The sequence below is a fragment of the Myotis nattereri genome (assembly GCF_964212035.1).
Source record: "Myotis nattereri genome assembly, chromosome: 4".
In the NCBI taxonomy this organism is placed as follows: domain Eukaryota; kingdom Metazoa; phylum Chordata; class Mammalia; order Chiroptera; family Vespertilionidae; genus Myotis; species Myotis nattereri.
This window is the reverse complement of record NC_138079.1, coordinates 64907734-64913517: the sequence shown is the minus strand read 5'-3', so window position 1 is coordinate 64913517 and position 5784 is coordinate 64907734. Positions and strand designations below refer to the sequence as shown.

The 5784-nt window shown below is 40.9% G+C and overlaps 1 pseudogene across 1 annotated transcript; it reads left to right on the top strand.

Annotated features, from left to right (window-relative positions):
• Window positions 1–3336: 3336 nt before the first annotated feature.
• Window positions 3337–5509, top strand: LOC308518828 (serine/threonine-protein kinase tousled-like 2; annotated as a pseudogene). The gene is made up of 3 exons: window positions 3337–3612; window positions 3702–3894; window positions 4083–5509. The product of its transcript is annotated as a serine/threonine-protein kinase tousled-like 2 (transcript).
• Window positions 5510–5784: the final 275 nt, after the last annotated feature.

Genomic DNA, 5784 nt, shown 5'->3' with positions numbered 1-5784 from the left:
TTTGCCCACTTTTTGATTGGATTGTTTATCTTCCTTTTGTTAAGTTGTATGAGTTCCCTGTAAATTTGGAAGCAAACTTTTTTTATAAGTAGAAAGAATACACTTTAAAATAATGATAAGAAATATCGTGTAGTAAATACATAAACCTGTAACATAGTCATTCAGTATCAGTATCAATTTCTATGTTATTGTACATAGTTGTATGTGCTATACTTTTATATAATTAGTAGGAAGTAGGTTTGTTTGCACCAGCATCACCACAAACGAATGAGTAATTTTTGTGAAAGAAGTTATAATGGCTATGATGTGACTAGGGTAGAGATTTTTCAGCACCATTATAATTTTATGGGACCACCATCATATATGTGGTCCATGTTGATGAAAACGTCATTATGCAATGCATACCTGTACAGCATATTCTCTTGCCTATCAACACACTCTCCCACCTCTTCTTTTCCATTAATACACTTCTATACTTTTTTTTCCCTATTAGCTAATGTACTATTATCTCCTCTATCTATTCTTAAGTGTTATGAGTTTGGGACTATGTCTTTTAAAGTAGTTCTTCTGGAAGCTCTCATTAAATTTACAAACTAATAATGTCTAACTCTTAGCTCTTGCATTCTGCAAAGCATTTGTGTTTGCTAGGCTATATTAATATTTATATTTTGGAAAACCAGCATGGTTTGGTAAGGAGGCAAGAAGCCAAGTGCTAGATACAAGCCTTTGAAATGAGGAAAAAGAATAAAGGTCAGGTCCTGAGGATGTTGATCTGGAGTTAAATCTTGTTCATAAATGGCCTCTGTAAACACATCTTTGGCCAGCGGTCACTGACCTCTTCAGGATTTGGTCTTGTGAGACGATTCCCTGGTCATTAGTTCAGCAGATTGTGTATTCCTACTTACAGAAATCATACAACAACCGTATTTATTTACCACATGTCCCAAGTCTTTAAATAAGTACCAAGTAGCTGTACTCAATTTAGTAAGGTCACTGTGACATTACCCAGGTTTAATAAGAAGAAAAAGATTTATACCAATTTAATAACACTTAAGGAGCTTTTAATTTACAGGACATTGATTTGAGACTGTATTTACTGAGGTCTGGCATTCTGTAACTAAGGCCAGGACTGTGTGCCTTAGACTGTGCAGAATGAATTGAAGAACACACAATCTTCCCTTGACCAAGAACATCTCATTGCCCGCCAAGTCTGCATGAATCTGCCTTGTGGCCTCCAATGATTAGAGTCATTCTTTTTAGTGAAAACAAACCAGAATATTTTATCAAGCAATTGCTATATGCTGGGTCCTTCACTGGGTGTGATTAAGTAATAAAAATATACAAAAGATTCAAGTCATGTCATCAAGTAAGTTGTCAGTATGATTTAAGGCATTTTCTTGGAACAGTTTCCATTCTTTTGGCCGCAGTGGTTAAACCCAACTAAAATTAGCTTCGACCAAAATAAAAACAGAACAATTTGTTGGGTAATTTACATGAACCATGGGAATGGCAGAAGTTGTCTTGGGGCTCAAAAGTTTCTCTCATCTGTCTATGTTTTCTGAGTTGAAATCACGCTTGGATGGCCTTTCCTTTGTATCTGGAATTGTGGCCCTCAGCCACACAACAATTTATTACCAAAAAGGATAGTATTCTTTCTTTAGTTCTGATTTGTAATAGTCATGGGACTCTGACTTAGCTCAAGTGATTGGTGGAGGTGTAGGATAAAAGCCTGTCTCTGGAACTACTGAGATGGGGAGCAAGAGAAGTTTACTCAAACATCTGGGCACTTATAATACAATATATACCCACCAGCCTCTTCTAAGTCCCCATAAATTATTGCTCTTTGTCAGGTTTTGGAAAGTTATCAAGGAAGACACTAAAATTAATGGAGAAAATTTGCAGAATTATATCCATTAGCTCTTAGCTAATTTACTAATTTGCAACACCATCAAAGGCCATGGTGTCTGAAGAGAAAGTTGTTTTCTGTACTAATATCCTTTAATAATTGATTTCGTTACTGATGAGGTAGAGATTTTAAGGTTTGTTTTAATCTTAGGTGCAAAATGCCGTACCTGATAACAGTGATGCACACAGTATTCCAGCATGCCTGCTGGAATTAGCCAGGAGGCAGCTTTTGTTAATTAAAAAAACACACATTACGAACCTGAAATATAATTCATTTCTAACAAGGAAGGTTTAAGAAAACTGGTTTAAAATGATCTGAGTATTCTTCTTATAAAAAATTGCAAGCTTTGACAACCATCTTTCAGAACCACCTGAAATCTATCTGAATGGAAGTCCTACCATGAGGGTTTTACAGAAGCCACAGCAAACCTGGTGATGGGCAGAATTTATTTACAAAAGACATGGCAGTTATTGAGGGAGAAGTTGCAACCATCAGCTACTGAATCCCAGCAGGCAGACCATTTATTTCAGAAACTTCAGGCCTTTGAAGGACAGTAGGTTTCAGTTGCTGAATTTTTCTAGCAGTGAACTCAAAGTGTCATTGACAAATGTCTCAATACTTTTGCCAACTCTACACTAACCTATCCTGTCCCCCCAGAAAGTTATACCACAACCACAGTACTGGTCCCACCATGCAATCTTATGGTTGATATCCAGATTAGATGCGTGGAAGGTGAGGAGACTAAAGTCAATTGCACTGCCATGGCCAGCAAACCAGCCAGACTATCAGATGGTTGAAAGGGAACAAGGAGCTCAAAAGTAAATTGGAGGCAGAAGAGTGGTCAGACCTGTTCCCTGTGACTATTCAGCTGATACTGAAGATGCACAAAAATGGGGCCCCCGTGATCTGTCAGGTGGAGCACCCTGTCATCACCAGGAACTTGCAGACCCATCTGGAGGTATAGCATACGCCTCCAGTGCATATTCAGATGACTCACCATCTACAAGGCTTAACACAGGAAGGGGGATGCACTTGAGTTAACATGTAAAGCCATCTGGGAGCCCCAGTAAGTTCTGAAGGCCAAGGTTGGCAGAAGGTCATGAGCAGAAATGTCACAACACAGAGATGTGCATTCTCAACTCATTGTCCTGTCTCCTGTCCTCTAATGTAAAGAATGGAATATTTCCCAGGAAATAAAAGAATATTCAGGGGAATAAACATTTTTAAAAAGCAAGGTTTCCTCCTTTTAGGTGCCAGGAGGCTTGTCCAAGACCTCTCCCCACTCCTGCTCTCTTGTGCAGCCTGGCCCCCACAGCAGCTTCCTAGGAGGGGGTTAAGACACTCAGGAGAGGCCCAGCTCCACCCCAGGTCTTCCCAGGGGCAGAGCAGAGCAGTGGGCAGCCAGGGAGCAGGAGGGAGTGGCAGTAGATATGATGGAAGGATTGCAAAGCTTGGACCCATGATGGCAGGGATTAGTAGAGGCCAGGTTTACTGGAGATGGTGTTAGTAAGGGGGCACTCAGTAGTGAGTCTTCAAACCAGAGCTTGTGCAGCGTGGGGTCCGTGAGTGATAAAGTAGAGGCTTCTAAGAAATAACAGGATGACCAGTGAACCAGAAAAGAAAATCAGAACCAGATGAAATTAGCCAAGGGAGAGACACTGCTAGGGAACATAAAATTAGTGCTTGCTTTAAGTTTGCTGGGAGAAGTGGGCCAGGAGCCAGCCCTGGCAGATGTGTTCCCCCAGTTGCACGATCCTCACAGCACCATTCCTTATCCGATCCCTTACCAGGTGAGTAGAAGAGCCCCTCTATGGTTTAGATGACAGTGCTGCAAAGGATGTACTGGAGGAGCAGTCTGTTCTGCCAACCCTGATGTCAGTGGTGCTAGCAAAACCTTGGCTCCACACAGCAGCTGACACGGAGGGTGGTTGGCCTCTGCTTCACTTTGGTTTCAGCTCAGCAAAACAGTCCCTCTTCTGCAGGATCTGGTAACAGAGCATTCCTGCAGCTCCAGAAACAGATCTCCACCCAGCAGAGACAGACCCACTCTGACCTCACAAGAAAAAAAATATCTGTACTAGGAAACAGTAAGAATTCTGACTTAGAGAAGAAGGAGGGAAGAACAGATGATTTGTTAAGAGCCAATTGACATCTGAGACCACAGATTGATGAATAGCAAAAAATGCTAGAGAAATGCAAAGAATGATTAAATGGATGTGTGACAATGAGCAAGAAACTCCTGAAAAAGTCAAAATAAGAGAAGATGACATGTAGAGATCAGAGCATGCAAGACTGCTTGGCATTGGGGCAAGCTACCACTGTCTGACATGGGACTTCTTTCACTGCACAATGGACAGTGGGTTATGCTTTTCAGAACCTTATCAAGCAACAGGTAGGATAAATTTACAGAGGAAGAGATAAAAAGACAATGGAAAATGTTAGCAAAGCAGAAACCTCCTGCCTTGGGACAGGCCCCTCCAGTAACCAAAGAGCAGAAAGCAAGACCAAGGGCGCTGAAAATGAAATGTTAGCATTAGCAGAACACCATGAACAAGAAGAAATCTTCAAACTCAGATTACGTGATCCTCTTATAAAGGGGGAAGCAGAGATCCATGCAGGGCTAGAAAGGGTTAGAAATCTATATATCATGGATCTAAGAAAACACCCCAAACCATATTGAAGATAATTCACAATTTAAAGATAATCCAATGTGAAATGACAGATATTTGTTACAGCTTTTGGGTGGAGGATGTTTCAGTGATTTTTACAAGGCATTTGATCTAACAGAACAAATATATGTACGTGTGAAAATTCACTAGTTAAAATAAAAACTGGAGAGATGAGACTTATCACAAGCTATGTAGGGAATACCAGAGTCACAAAGACCTAGATCATTCCAGAATAGTTAAGCTGTATAATTACTTTTCACTGGACATTGATTTGTATTGTACAGTATGGGAATACTGAGATGGAAATGATCTGGACTTCTACCTGAAACAGTACAAATTAATGTCGGAAAAAGAGGCCCAAGGCATTATCATGCAGACTTGTTTTAAATGAAATAAAAACTCCCGTCAAACACTATGACATCAAACCAGGTAATATTCTTTTAGTAAATGGTAGAGCTTATAGAGAAATAAAAATCACAGATTTTGGACTTTCCAAGATCAAGAATGATGATAGCTACAGTTCAGTGGATGGCATGGATCTAACATTACAAGGTGCAGGTACTTACTGGTATTGACCACCAGAGTGTTTTGTGGTTGAGGAAGAACCATCAAAGATCTAAAAGTTGACCTCTGGTCAGTGGGTATGATCTTCTACCAGTGTCTTTATGGAAGGAAGCCTTTTGGCCATTGCAGGTCTCCAGCTAGACATTCTATAATACCATTCTTAAAGCTACTGAAGTGCAGTTTCCACCAATGCCAGTAGTAACGCCTACAGCAAAAGCATTTACCTGAGAATGTTTGGCCTACCAAGAGGAGGACCACGTTGATGTCCAGCAGCTAGCCTCACATCCAAAAGTCAGTCACCATTAGTAGCCCTGCTGAAGCTGCTATCACCTCAACCTCTGGGGCATCCAACAACAGTTCTTCAAATTGAGACCCTCTCCTAGACCACCAACTGCCCAACATGCACAAAGTTGACTGATGGCATCCAAAGCAGGTTTGGAGCACAGTGAATATGAATAGATCTCATGAAACCTCTACCAGGTGCTTTGATTTTCTTGCTTTTTCTCCCCCATCTATAGAGCATGCCAGCATGATTCTCATTGAGGAGAAACATTGGACAGCTGTGACAGGCCTTGTAGGAAAAGGTTCCTCCCAAGGTTTGGGCGTCGATGGCTACTGCATATGGCTGCTCTGAGCAAATAAAAT